General features: G+C 37.2%; 1 non-coding gene across 1 annotated transcript; it reads left to right on the top strand.

Moving 5' to 3' along the window:
• Positions 1 to 1,210: 1,210 nt before the first annotated feature.
• On the top strand, positions 1,211 to 1,317 carry LOC141682464 (small nucleolar RNA R71). The gene has a single exon (XR_012559791.1). It is a non-coding gene; the product is annotated as a small nucleolar RNA R71 (small nucleolar RNA).
• Positions 1,318 to 16,251: the final 14,934 nt, after the last annotated feature.

The following is a 16,251-nucleotide window of genomic DNA, read 5'->3' as shown; positions in this document are numbered from 1 at the left end:
CTATAAAAGACACTTTTCCAATAGTACATGGAATAGTGAAGCTTCCTGGTTCCTTAAGCTCCGGAGGTAACTTCTGTTGCAGCACAACACTGCATTCCTCCGTGAGAGCGACAGTCTCTAAATCATCTAGCTTCACTTTCTGAGAAAGAATACCTTTCATAAACTTTGCGTAACTAGGCATTTGCTCAAGGGCCTCAACAAAAGGTATGTTGATATGAAGTTTCTTGAACACCTCCAGAAACTTCTTAAATTACTTGTCCAGCTTTTTCTTCTACAACCGCTTAGGAAAAGGCAGCGGAGGATAGATCTGTTTCTCCCCTGCATTATCCTCAAGAGGAGTGTGCTCAACAATAGTCTTCCTTGGTTCCACTTCTACTTCCTGATGCTCTACTTCTTTCTCAGCCCCAGCTTCTTCAACCAACACTTGAGTTTTTTCGGGATTCGGAACCTTTCCAGACCTCAAAGTGACTGCCTTTACCTGCTCCTTAGCTTTCCTCTTTCCTGGCACTTCAGTGTCACTAGGTAGTGTACCAGGCTGACAATTTAGCAAGGCATTTGTAATTTGTCCAATTTGACTTGCCAAGGTCTTGATAGAAACAGCTTGACTCTTGCACATAAGCTTCAACTCCTCTAATTTAGATTTTTCATTGGCTTGTTGCAGCTGGAGTTGTTATTTTGGTGCATATTGCGATTGCTGAAAACCAGGGGGTTGTATTGCTTAGCTGGATACTGCTGATAAGGCTGTTGAACCGCATTTTGAGCGTTGCTCCAACTGAAATTAGGATGATTGTGGTTGTTGGGATGATAAGTGGCTGGCACAGGTTGTTGCGAACGCTTAAAGTTGCTCACAAACTGAGCTGATTCACTAGAAATTATGCACTGATCAGTCTCTTGGGCACCAACACAAAGCTCACAAACACTAGCGATTTGATTAACTCCATAATTAGCCAAAGTGTCCACCTTCATCGTCATAGCCTTAAGTTTGGCAACTATAGCAGTTGTTGCATCTAACTCCAGAATTCCTGCTACCTTTCCCAGAGTCAGTCTCTGGGAAGGATTCTAGTACTCATTAACAGCCACCAGTTCAATAAGTTAATAAGCTTCATCATAGATTTTAGCCCATAAGGCTCCTCCTGATGCTGCATCGAGCATGGGTCTAGAAGTAGTACCCAATCCATTGTAGAAACAGTTAATAATCATCCAATATGGCATGCCATGGTGTGGGCACTTCCTTAGCATCTCCTTATATCGATCCCAAGCCTCACACAGAGATTCTCTAGGTTGCTGAGCAAACTGGGTAAGAGCATTCCTGATTGTAGCAGTCTTCGCCATAGGGAAGAATTTAGTGAGAAATTTATGAGCAAGATCTTCCCAAGTGGTGATAGACCCTGCTGTTAGAGAATGTAACAAGGACTTAGCTTTATCCCTCAGAGAGAATGGGAAGAGTCGCAGCTTGATAGCATCTTCAGTCACATCATTGAACTTGAACGTGTCGTAGATCTCGATAAAATCCCTGATGTGCATGTTAGGGTCTTCAGTAGGAGAACCCCAAACTGAACTGAGTTCTGTATCATATAAATCGTGCTTGACTTGATCTCAAAAGTGTTAGCCCTGATGGCTGGTCTGATGATGCTTGACTGAATGTCATTGATCTTAGGCTGAGAATAGTCCACCGAAGCCTTAGGATTTTCTGCTTGATCACCCATCTCTACTAACACTGGTTCCTCGACTTTCTTTACTTCTTCTACCTTCTTTTCTTCTTCAAAAAATTCCTTTCGAACCACCTTAACTTCTTCAACGGCTTTATCTAGAGTTCTCTTACGAGTACGCGAACGCGTATGCATACACCCTCGGTAGAGTACCCCTTCTTTTCAAATACGAAAATATGAAATTCAAACTCTGAAATAATAGAAGGAAAATGAATAAGTAACAATGTCCGAGTCAATGAACTTTAACGACCACTGATGGAAAGCATATAAACTATAAATTAACACTGCAGACCCCGGCAGCGGCACCAAAAACTTGTTAGTCGCTAAACACGCGCTAATAATACACGCAAGTATACGTGTTCGCAAGTAATATAGAATCTTTTCTAGTTCATTCCCACATAGATTGGCTTGGTTAACTCATTAATTTATGCACTTAAGCAACAATGTATGGTTATTATTCAATGCTAAGACGACAACAAATTGAGGTTGTTTGTAAGTAAGAATTAAACTAACAATTATAACTAAGGAAATAAGATTGATGGAATTAATATATATGACAAACATGGGATCCTAACTTCATTAAATACTTCATACAATAGCCTTTTTGTTCTTAACCTTAGCATGTAATGGTGATGACGCTAATCAGATGACACGAAACTGATAAACGCCAACTTTCGTTGCACGAATACCATAATACCAGACATCCACAAAAGAGATAGAAGCTGAATAGACACCAATTATATTGAGATCCTATATGTCTATAGAATTTGACAACATAACGGTTTAAGCAAAAGTTATCTATCTTGATTACATAGGGCTAGTAAGATAGTTAAAATTACCTACGAATCATGCTTATAAATACATAAACCTATGCTAGCATGGAAAGTTTTAAATCCTTAAATTCACTTTCACTTCAATAAGAATTAACACATTATCTTATAAGTTCGCGACGCTCATAAGACGAATATGCACAACCAATACTAGGTTATCATACAATCACCACACACTAAGGCATCGAAACAAATCCATAAATAAATCCGCTAGAACCCCACGATAATGATTAGCCCATAATCAGACTCATCATCAACGTGGGTTCCGATAAAAGCATGGTATAACAAACGTAGTCTATATAACGAATAAACTAAACCAAGTACAAAACAAGAGTAAAGTTCACAAATAAGAAAACTAGAATTCAAGTACAACTTAGAACAAAGATTCATAAGTAAAAATAAGATCTTTTTCATCTTCGTTGAAACATGCTAACACGGTCTTCTTACAACTCTCCTTGATATGTCTCTGGCTTAATATCTTATTAAAAACGACCTTAAGTTATTTATATAGCAGCCCTAATCAGCAGAGAAATCCAACAATCAGTCTTCTATTCAAAACAGGATTCTTGAAACCCGACCTGGCGCGGGCGCACGCTTGATCAGCGCGGGCGCGCTGGCTCTCTGAAGTTCGGGCGCGGGCGCGCTGGGCTTCTGCCAAAACTTTGACTTTTTTTTCTTGCAGATTTGAGCCGGTCTTTGCGAGCTTTATTCCTTAGACACCAACCTAACACCATATTAGCATCAAATCAATGCTAATTCACCTGATTCTCAGATTAATACCTGAAATGCAAAAACACTAGAAAACACATTAAAAAACCAATAACTTGAGTACAAATACACCAATTCAGAGCTTAATAGAGCATTATAAAGTGTAATAAATGCCACTCAACAGGTACATGAGCCAGAATTGTACTAATTGTTACTGTAGTCCTAATGTCAGGCATAGGGTACCTTATTTTATTCATAAGTGAGCCAAATAGAACTTTGTGTTACTGTTTGTACCCTAGAGACAACACTATGATGTTTTAGTTTAAGACATTTGAATTATTAATATTTATGTTCTATCGATTATTCCTTTTATAATTTATGTCCTTGGAATATGATATGCAATTTTATATCTCTAAGTACATGCTTAGAAATGAGATTATGAGAATAGTATCAATATTCCTAAAGGTCCCTAGTCGAGTATAATTATAGGGGACAGTAATAATGCATTAAGACTAGTATGGTTGTTGACAGATGATCACATCTCATTGATCATAGGTATGGTGATACCAAAGTAAAAACACAGGCACATGTATTAGATACATGGTGCTGGATTGACCCGTTGCGAGATACTACATGTTTATAATGTCATAAGTTATCCTCACAGTGATAATGATGTAATGGTCCTTATACCTGAAGTCATTATATTTCTATATGAGAATTAATATACTTTAATTCCATTAAAAGTTATCCTTGACCGGGTAATGATAAAAGTGGACATTGGGTATATTATGAATTGTATGAGAAATATAAATGATCTAGATGGGATTTAACCCTATAATTTTACGAGTGATATTATTGGCCTCTTGTGTGAGTTAGACTATGAAATGTGTGGTCACACTCAAATGTTGATTTGATATGATAATCTACTCATTGATCGAGGAAACTTGGATTAAGCTATGCTGAGGATGCCACATAACATTCCTCTAGTTTAATCTATAATATGTGGTTAAAGGGATTATATTACATTATACATTATCATGAAAGGTTTAATCGAATCACCAATTTAATTATTATTACTTTATACACAGGGTCTGTTCAGAACAACGAGAATGATTTTCAGAACAACAACAGGGTCTGTGACTTTATACACACACAATCTACTTAAAATAGTGTATTGCATAAATGTACCTTTATCTTAGTTTTACTGTATAACTTAATGAGAATGATTTTCTAGATTCTTATACTAATTAGAATTCTGTTGGTAATTCTGCAGGCTGGGGAAGTAGTAGAAATAGTGAACTCATGGAATGACAAGGAGACAAGTGGTTGCAGCCATCCCAGGCAGCCCCTTCAAAACCTACTTCTAATCCAATCTTCTTCTGTCTGCAGACCAACTCTAACTACTTTGAGTTATGACTTTAACTTTCTTTTTATTTTATTTGTTTTATAGTTTTTAATTTCCTTTTAACTCATAAAAAACCTCTGCTCTTTGATTTTTGGTATTTACAGGCCCAAAAATTATGCATGTTCTTTAATGATGCCCTACGTCTTATTTTTCCTCCTGCTGCAGCAACTATTCTCTTGGTGCCAGTATGATCTCCAAAAATAAACATGTTTTACTTTTTTATGTGTATGTATAAATGCATGTGTGCACGTTTGTAAGGATTCAGATTCATTAAACGATTGTTATCTTTATAGATTTAATTTTTGTTATGATTTAGGATGTCAAAATAAGTAACAGTCCATTTTAAAAATTGCATTTTAATTTTATTTCTGCTAATTTTTCAGTTTATCTGTCGGGATGCATTTTTATTTTTTTCTCTGCACTGACTGTTTGTATATGTTATATATTGAGATTTGCAGAATATATGTAAACTGAGTTTTACATCACTGAGTCACAGGAAGGAAGAGGTAACTTGGAGTCAAACTAATATGTGCATTATCTTTGGGGTATCCTGCGGTTAGGGACATACTGGTAAAGGAGGACACTTAACAAAAAGTGGAGCAAACACTTGCGTCTGAAGTCGAGGAAAATGTCATCTAGTGTTGCTATTTTATCAAGTTTATCTTTTTTTCTAATGTTTAGTAAAGAACTTGAACTATTTTGTTTAGTTAAAATAATTGTTGTCTTAGTTTTAGACATTTGATGGTTTGAATGTTTGAGTTGGTTTGGATGTAATATATTTTGTGGTATGTAATGATATTTTGGGATTATTCGATTTCGAATCGTAGAATTTCATGTAGTATTGCTTTTTACGTATGAAAAATATTTTAATAGTAGATAAGTTCAATTTACAAACAAATTCTATAAAATTGATATAATACAAATCATTATAAAAAATGGGGCCCACCTGTGGGCCCTAATATGGGTCCCACAAGTGGGCCCCATTTTTTTTTATAAATTCAAAGTGCAAAGGTAACATACATAGTGTGATACTATAGACATACATTGATGTTACCTTTGATGTCTATTGTAACACAAAAGTCCATGTTGCATCAGGGAAAAGGAAATGTTACCATAGGGGTCAAAGGTAACTCGAAAAAAAGCAACTTAAATTTTATGTTACCTTAGGTCTTTTGGGTGGCTATGGTAACATTTTTGTTGGCCTATTGTAACATTTTTTGGGTGTTGCTGTAGGCCATCTATGGTGTAGTGTACTATTTACTAGATGTTGCTCATTGTTTATAATTTTAATATGAGATATTAAAATTATTGCCAACGTAATAATAACCTGCAGGGTCACACACAAAGAACGCTTGAAGGAGAAATAATTTAAATTATGAATTTAAATTAAATAAGTAATTTATTTTATTTATGATATTAATTAAGTATGACTTAATTAAATAAATAAATAAAATAGAGAAAGTACTTAAACTAATTCCGAAATAAATTATTAATTAATTAAGTGTACTTAATTAAATAATAAATTGGGATTTCGGATTAGTATTAATTATAATTAGATTATAATTAGAAAACTCATTCTTCTCTGTATATAAACTCTTTGAGGGCTGATTTATAAAGATAAGGATACATGGTTTGCAAAATGCTACTCGTTCAAGGAGAAAGAGAAATAGAGGTAGAGATGGAGTTTTCAGGTGCTAATACAGATCAATCCTTCAAGAAAAGCGTTCGTGTGGATACCGTAGAGTGTAGATCGCAAGAGCGGGATACGTGGTGATTAAACAAGGTTTGGAAATCTAGGGGTGATCACCAAATCACACAAACCGCCCGCACTGCCCTACAACGCGCAAAATGCGGTTTTTAATATTTTATGGTGCGGTTGCGATTTAAGTTTTTTGACAAACCACTTGGTACGGTGCGGTTTGACATTTTAACAATGTGGTTCAAACCGCACTGCACCGTAATATTATATACATATAAATTTATTTATAATTTATAAAATATATATAATGTACATATATATTTATTATTATAGATTCATTTCTTGTTTACTATTGTTTTGTGTTATAAATACCAGCTTATTTATTATAAATTACCGACATATTTTTATTTTTAATCAAAAACATTTTTTTAACTTTTTCTTAGCTAAATTATTATTATATTTGTATGTAAATATTAATTTTTTTGATTAACTAAACTGCACAAATTGCACCACACCGCACCGCATTTTCGTGGTGTGGTTTATGCGATTTTCGAGGTTACACGGTGCGGGCGGGTGCGGTTTGGAAATTTGATCAAAACCGTATGTGCTGTTTGGTTTGCGGTTTGAGCAAAAAACCGCACCGCCCACATAGCGATCACCCCTATGGAAATCAATTAATCCTCCATTAATGAACTCTTAAAGCTTCTTTAAGGTAAAGATTCTTACTATGAATTAAATATCTATTTTCGTATGGATTCTACGTAGGGTTTCGATTTTATTCTGGTTTTAATTTAATTTTATATTATTTTCGTTGCGTTTATGTGCTCGAAACCCTTCAATGGTATCAGAGCTACTTGCGAAAGTGTTTAATTCGTTTATGTGTTTAACGTCTTTTTGATATACAAACATGTACATGATTTGCCATATTTTGATGTTGATGCAATATGTTTTTATATGTATGGTTTGAATATACGATATTCATGTGAGTTTTATGATCATATGATGATTATATAATCTGTATGTATACTGATATATACATGATTCATGTTTGTTCTTATTGTGAAAATCGTATTAGATACGGATTCTGAATCATATGTTGCAGATTCTCTAAAATCTGGGTCCGGTGTCCGATTTCCGCGAACGAATACCCTATTCTATAGGGAATCAAGTGTATGAACAAAACTGATAGCTAAATCTACCATCGACTTGTCTGTAAGGCGTTTGCCTTTTTTACTACCTGTAAACAACGATTTAATATTTTCAGAATTTGATTCTGATTTTTATGATTTTTGCATATTTTGTTTTTATGATTAGATCATGATGGGTATGATATGTTAAGATTATATTATGTGTTCTAACATGTTCATATGTGTTAATTGAGCATGGTGGATGGTTATGGCTTATGACCTTAGGTTAATGGTTTTGGTTTTTCAAATACGGCTTGCATGTCATTTGATCTTGTAATTATAAATCTCGAATGTAACTCGAGTTCTTCTTGTAAGTTCATTAGATTAGTTTTTATATTTCATTCTTGTAATGTACATGAAGACATGAATATTTAATATCAAGAAAGGGTAATCTCACGTGGAGGCCATCCAAGGAAGCAATACAAGGAAGAGACAACTCAAGAAAGAAGACATGTAATAGTTAGCTTGTATTTATATTTCACCTTAGATTGACCTAGATCTTTGTCATTAGATTGATGAAGATCACATAGGATGAAGCCATGACCAACCACGTTTACTTTATTACACTTTACATATATATGCTCATATGATGAATGTATGTGTAGAGTAGTTTAATGATGCATGCTTAATTAGATTAAGGATGTATGTATTAGATACGACACATATGCCATGCTTGCTAAACAAGATAAAATCTGTAATGATTCAAGATTTTAAAATGAACAAACGATTATGAGATTCTCGTGTTTATAAAACACGAAATAAGACACCAATCTTTTTATTTCCGACATGGGGTGATTTTGTCAAAAGCGAGTACATTGAATTTGTAAGGTTGTGGGTTTTAAGCGAGCCCGTTGTGACTCCATCACTACCTGGAAATCAAGCCATTGTCGAATATTGGTTTGAAGTATTTTATTCAAGGAAAAATTGGGAATCTCTTTATGATGGGATCATTGTAATAACTCGAATTTTTAAGACCTTGTAAAACATTTAAATGAATAGTAACCCTGATGGACGGGAAAAAAAACTTTTGAGCCCACACTATGTAGTGCATGAGAAAATGAGTTTCGAAGTTGATATTACGACAATACGTATCAAATGAGTGTATGTAAACGCTATTAGTTTTCGAAGAAAACGAACTTTGAAAAACGGCCGTATTTACGACTCATCAAGGATTACGGAAATCACAATATAATTACGAGATTAAAACCCTACGGATTTATATTCAAGTAGGATAATTAAAAATATAAGGAATGAATACGAAAGGAATTACGTCGCGAACCATTTACAAGTAAGTATTACGAAGAACGTTTAAGTAACCGAGCGAACGCGTAAACGATTAAATAAACGTAACACACTAACTAAACCATGGTAAGGAAGTAACCATGGTTACTTTATCAAATAGTGAGCTAACCATAGGATGATCAAACTAACTAGCAAAATAGTGTGCTAAGGAAGCTAAACCTTGTAGTTAGCTTGTAAGCTAGCAAGCTACAAATATTTGTCCCTAAGATTTGCAACCAAGAATCAACCTAGAATGCTATACTAGGAGAATAAAATCAATTGCAAGATATGACCCCATCTTCCTAGAAGTTACCTAGCAAATCAACCAAGCTAAGCAACCAAGAGTAGTATAAATACCCCCCCTCACAAGCTTCCATTCGGCAATTTGAAGAAAAAAAGGGAATGCAAATTCAAAAACTCAAGTTCTAGCTCTTTTTAAATCCTCCAATTATTTCTCAAGCCTCCTAGAAATTAAACTAAGGTAAGAAAATTCTTTCATCTCTTTTTATCAAGGTTTGATGGTTGGAATAAATTCAAGAAACTCACTAGTGAATAGTATGAATAGTAACCTCTCTTTGGTTTCTTGATTTCAATGGTGGTTTTAGGTTCTAAAAATCATACCAAGCACTTCCAAGCCTCCACCATCTTTAAGAACACATCTCAAGCTTTCAAGAAAGGTAAAAATATTTGGCCCAACTTTATTTAATATTTATTTTTAAGATCCATTTAGTATGTGGTAGTAAACCTAGTGTAATGAGTGTTATTGATGAAATCTTGATGATTAAGTTAAGTAGATTTAAGGTTGGTTGTTGTTGCCTCAAGAACATGATGTTCTTGAGAGGAGTTTGTGTGTTGATGATTATATGATGATTATTGGTGGTTGTGTTAAGAGTTAGGGTGTAAACCCAGGAATCATTTCAGTGATATTATGGGACGGTTATAAGTCCGTAGTAGTACATTTTAAAGAGACTCATCGTCCACTTACGAAACATTAAAACACCTCGAACTTTTATTAAAAAGATTTCCCAACAATCATATTCCCTCAACTATATTTTATTGTTCGAATAATAAATACTATATACTTATTCCTTATTATGGGAGTAGTATACTACAACGATTATTTATTTCAAACCCGATTAATCACTATAGATTATTAATTATGGAGACATAAACTAGTTGATGAATATTATTTTAAATATTCTTTTAGAGAGTAAACTCATTCGAGGTTTAATTATTTATAGACTATTATTTAATTAATTATTATTCTTAAAGGGTTTATTATTGATTTAAAAATCATAGATCCTGATTTAAAATATACTTTCTGATTTCAGAATATCATTCGAATAATTTCAGATCATCGGTGAATATTATCCCGACTTATTTAATATGTTGAATATAGTTTCAAGGAGAAACTTTTCCCTCTTATTAATTATCCGTTGACAACGGTCAACTCACATCCTTAGTACTTCCTCCGAAATTCCCGGAAGTACGTATACACATATATATACACTTATATCTTAGAGATAAGTTGTTTCTATCAACAAGCAAAATGCTTGGGGAACTTCGATGTGGTTCGAGTTCTCGAGATTGATAGAATTATTTTAAAGGACAAGGAAGGGGTAGACTCTGGTACTATGTGTGCTAGATGGACTACCAAAGGTACCACAGGCGAAGGTACTCAGTGTACTCAGGAACTTGTGAAGTATGTGTATACCCGAAAATGGGACACGTAGCCCGAATACGGCAAGGGTGATAACTGGGATACGAAGGTGTCGTCCTTCTACTAGTAGAAAAGGTTACTATTATCGTATTACAACTGATCATCGTATATGGTGGTTCCAACGAGTGTCCTAATTCTTCCAATTGGAATTGAGATGCAATACCGTAACCCAAGCCTAGGTGCTGGGATTACTATTAAGGTATTCGCAGGATATTAAAATCCCTTAAAGAATTGTTTTCATAAAAAGGTGTGTATCACCAAAGAAAACTATTTTCGAATAAAACATAAGTATCATATATGATGTTATCATACAGTCATTTCCATACTATACATTATTATGCTGGGCATTATAGCTCACACTTGTTTTCTTAAATTGACACAACACAACAGTGAATCAATATGCCTGCCATGAGAACCACAGCCAGGAAACGGGTAGGAAATGGCCAGCTATTCCGTAGATTGTTTGGTGCTATACCCCAGGTAGTCAGGATAAGCTGGATTAATTTTCAGTTGTTTATAGTTCGGCTTATTTATCAGTATGACTTATGTAAGGTAAGAAACAAGAAACGTATATTTGGCCGGCGAACTAGCCTTACTTAAAGGTCACTCCCAGGTATGATTAATTACTTTTGGGTTGTAATAATTTTCACTTGGTGGTTGACAATTACTCTAGTTATGATGGTTCGTTTCCAAGACAATAACCTGTAAGTGTGTGTGTGTGATAAGTGTGGGGTCGTGAAGCGTGAGTATTTATATATTGTAGTGTGAGTTGTGTGAGTTTAGATGGCATGGCTTCCGAGACTCTTGACCCCGGGTTTTGGGGCGCCACAGAAATGGTATTAGAGCATTAGGTTATCAAATCTTGGAAACGATAGGACATAAAATACGTAGACATAAGAATAATAAAATAATCAATTAAAGCTCAAGTCGAGTTCGTCGTCGGGCTACACTGGTAGTCTTGACCGTTTAACCTCAAGGGAATTCCAACTCTAAGTTAGTAACACCTTGCCTATTGTGTCAGGTACCAGTGGAGCCTAGGAGGGAGGTTGATCCTGTTGATGATGTCATGATTCCTGAGCGTGACCCTATTCTCGAGCCAGAGAGTACACCCATTGATGATTCAGATGATGACCCTACTGAGGATGTCCTAGAGGAGGAGACTAACCTTCCTGTCCCCATAGCTAATGGCGTAGTTTGGAGGGACGTGGAGATGTACCCTCCCTATTCACTCTCCTACACCACCCCCAGGGATCCAGAGCCCTATGCCCTATACTGATAATGATGATGAGGAGGAGGCGATACATGTACAGTTTCACGAGGTTCATGACATATCCTCTAGCAACCCAGATTCACCTCTACCACCACCGGCGACCATGCATGTAGCCGTACACGATTGGATAGTGGGTCAGCTTAACGCTGAGATCACTGCGGCATGTGTTCACATTAGGGAGTTACGCTAGGCACTGACAGCTGAGAGAGCCACCCGACTAGGATACCCAGGAGATTTCAGAGCTGCTTCCCCAGCCATAGCCCGCAGAGAGATCGATGGGATCGAGCTCCGTACCAGGGTTCAGATGAGGATGACAGCAGTGGGAGGATACATCCCGGTAGTTGATGCAGAGATGATGATGGCAGGAGCGATGAGGAGGGTGTGTGACCTCACTCGCAGTGATAGTGACTAGTGACTAGATATAGACCTTGAAGAAGGCTGGGTGACTTGTCACCAATTTTGATAGGATAGCTAGTAGTAGATAGCGTTCCTAGCCCTTCAGGGTACACAACTTATGTATTTATATTTCAGTATTCAGAACTAGTAGTGATAGATTGTAATCAGGCATGTATGAACTCGGCTAGTTGTTTCATCCCCAAGATATAAGTGGGAGATCTTATTAATATATATCTAAGCAGTTATTAAGAAAGATGTCTATATTATTTCACTTTATAAAAACCTGCTAGATAATAAATGATATGCTTACATATGAATAAAATAATCCAACTGTTATAATTACAACTATGTTGTCCAATTTTCATTATCAGAACAATGCCACCCCGTAGAAGAGGAACCATGGCACAACCCGCATAATCTGTTAACCAACAACGAGATGAACCTGACCCTGTAGTGAATGAGGAAAGTGAAGAAGACCTAGACTATAATGAATATGATGAGGAAGAATATGTAGAATAAGGGGCGGAGGATACCCATCAGGGAGGGAACCCCATGAATGAATTTATGGAACTACTAAGAGCAAATCTGAACCAACAGCCTATTCCACCACAGCCACATATTGCTCAACAGACTGCAGCTACTTCCTTTAGAGCCTTCAGATCTCTCAAACCCCCAGAGTTTCTAGGATCTGCCGACCCTGTTGAAGCACGAGCCTGGCTCAAAGAGAAAGAAAAGTCCTTCGAGATACTAGGTGTTGAGGAACGATATAAGACCATTTTCGCTTCTTACATGCTGAAAGGAGAAGCTAACTACTGGTGGGAGTCCAAACGAAACCTAGAAACTGATGTTGTAATTCTATGGGATAGATTTACCCGACTGTTCTTAGACAAGTACTTCCCTAGGTTTATGGAAACCCGGATGGAGATTAGGTTTCTGGAGTTGAAACAGGATAAGATGACTGTGGCAGAATATGAGGCCAAATTTACTAAGTTGTCGAGATTTGTGCCTGAGTTCGTGAATACCGAAGAAAAGAAAGCGCGAAGGTTTCAGCTTGGTCTGAAACAGTGGATACAGAACCGAGTAGCAGTGTTAGAGCTGACAGACTATGACACCTTAATGCAAAAAGCCTCGATTGTTGAAGCTGGCAGTGAGCAGAGTGTGAAGGAAAAGGAAAATAGGAAAAGGAAGTTAGGAAGCCAAGGGATAGGAACCGGGAACAGGAACCTTCTGAGCAGGTTTGTTAGGGGAGCAATGTCCCAACCTGCACGAGACCCCGGATTCAGAAAGGCCCCAAGCGAGAGTGTTGGCCACGATGACGGACAATCTAGGGCAACATTTCATAGCCAACCACGTGCCCCAATACCAGAGTGTCAAACCTGTAAGAAGAGGCACCTTGGAGTGTGTACCAAGACCAGAGCCCCTCTGAGATGTTACCGGTGTGACCAAATCGGGCACCTTGCCAACAACTGCACCCGGCCCAATGTAACGTGTTTCCAATGTGGAAAGGTAGGACATATGAGAAAGGATTGCCCAACATTGAAGCCCCCGGCCTCAGGGATGAGCAAAGCTGCATCCAACCGACCCCCAGTTGCTAGGACCTTCAACATGACTGTTCAGGATGCTGTTCGAAACACCGACGTGATAGCAGGTACCCTTTTGTTAAATCCGAACATGCAAATGTCCTATTTGATTCTGGAGCAGCCAAGTCTTTTATATCTCAAGATTTTTCTAAAAAGTTAAAACTTAATGCCATACCCTTACGTGAGGTATTACGAGTGGAAATAGCAAACAAAGAAATAATTCCTGTAAATCAAATACACCCTAAGTGCAAGTTGAAATTAGAAGGGAAGATCTTCGACGTTAACCTAATCCCATTCACGTTAGGAGAATTTGATGTAATCTTAGGAATGGATTGGTTATCCAGTAACGGAGTGCAAATAGATTATGAACGGAAGAAAGTAAAGATAAGAGTGCAGAATGAAAAAGGAGTAGTGTTTAAAGGTCAACGACAGAACCATAAATTTCTAACCATGCTACAGGCAAAAAGATTGTTAAGGAAAGGTAATGAGGCCTATTTGGCTTATGTGATAGATACCAAGAAGGAAGTCCCTAATATACAAGACATACCCATAGTAAATGAATTCGAGGATGTATTTCCAGAGAACTTACCAGGATTGCCACCTGACCGAGAAATAGAGTTCGCTACAGAGTTAGCACCAGGAACGGCACCAGTATCCAAGGCCCCATATAGGCTAGCCCCAGTTGAGATGAAGGAACTAGCTTCTCAACTGCAAGAGTTATTAGATAATGGAATGATAAGGCCCAGTGTGTCGCCATGGGGAGCGCCAGTACTGTTCGTAAAGAAAAAGGATGGCAGTATAAGATTATGCATAGACTATCGAGAGCTGAATAAGCTGACTATTAAGAATAGGTACCCTCTCCCCAGAATTGATGACCTATTCGACCAACTCAAGGGAGATGTACATTTTTCCAAAATAGATTAAGAACAGGATATCACCAGTTGAAAATCAAACCGGAAGATATACCGAAGACTGCTTTTCGCACTAAGTATAGGAACTATGAGTTCTTAGTTATGTCGTTTGGGTTAACCAATGCACCCGCAACCTTTATGGATTTGATGAACAAAGTGTTCAAAAAATACCTGGATATATGTGTGATAGTTTTTATAGACGATATTCTGATCTACTCAAAGACAGAGCAAGAACACGCAGAATATTTGAGGATAGTCTTAGAAATCTTGAGGAATGAGAAATTGTATGCCAAGTCCTCAAAGTGCGAGTTTTGGTTGAGAGAAGTTCAGTTTTTAGGACATGTGGTGAGTAGCAAAGGAGTTTTAGTTGACCCTGCCAAAATAGAGGCGGTATCCAATTGGGAAAGACCAACTACCTCAACAGAGGTTAGGAGTTTTGTGGGTTTAGCAGGATATTATCGAAGATTCGTGCAGGACTTTGCTAAGATAGCCGGTCCACTGACTAGACTTAACCGAAAGACAGAAAAGTTTGTATGGACAAAGAAATATGAGGAGAGTTTTCAAGAACTGAAAAGGAGGCTGGTGTCAGCACCAGTGCTCGCTCTTCCCGATGGAAAGGGAGAGTTTATGATATACAGCGACACATCGCTTACAGGATTAGGATGTGTACTGATGCAGCACGATAAAGTTATAGCGTATGCCTCTCGACAATTGAAGGAATATGAGAGCAGATACCCTACGCATGATCTAGAATTAACAGCCATAGTGTTTGCCCTAAAAATTTGGAGACACTACCTATACGGTGAGAAATGCGAGATCTACACTGGCCATAAAAGCCTCAAATATATTTTTACTCAGAAGGAATTGAACATGAGACAGAGGAGATGGTTAGAGTTGATAAAAGACTACGACTGTGAAATTTTGTATCACCCGGGTAAAGCCAATGTGGTGGCTGACACCCTTAGTAGGAAGGAAAGACTCAAGATGATAATGACATCGAATGAGTTGATTATGGAATTCGAGAAGATGGAAATTGACGTGAGGATGACCGATAGGGGAACAGAAGGATTATTTGAGATTAAGCTAGTGTCAGAGCTGACTAAAAAGATACGAGTATGTCAGGAAAAGAAGATGAGTGAGGAAAGAGGAACTTTGACCGGAGAAGAAGTGAGATACGAGAAGGATGAGAAAGGGATCATGAGGTATGCGTCCCGAATTTGGATTCCAAATATGCAAGAGTTAAAGAATGAGCTGCTGCACAAAGGGCACAACTCTAGATATTCAATCCACCCAGGAAGTACAAAAATGTACCGTGACCTTAAGGAATATTATTGGTGGCCTAACATGAAGAGAGAAGTAGCAGAGTGGGTCAGCAAGTGCTTGACATGCCAGAGAATGAAGGCTGAACATCAGCGACCTAGTGGACTACTACGACCCCTAGAGATTCCGGAATGGAAATGGGAGCATATAGCCATGGATTTTGTGACAGGCTTACCAAGAACAAAGACCAATCATGATGCTATATGGTTTATCATAGATAGATTGACCAAGTCCA

The sequence above is a fragment of the Apium graveolens genome, chromosome 1, assembly GCF_009905375.1.
Source record: "Apium graveolens cultivar Ventura chromosome 1, ASM990537v1, whole genome shotgun sequence".
NCBI lineage: Eukaryota > Viridiplantae > Streptophyta > Magnoliopsida > Apiales > Apiaceae > Apium > Apium graveolens.
The sequence above is the reverse complement of the archived record's forward strand: the minus strand, read 5'-3'. Positions and strand labels throughout refer to the sequence as shown.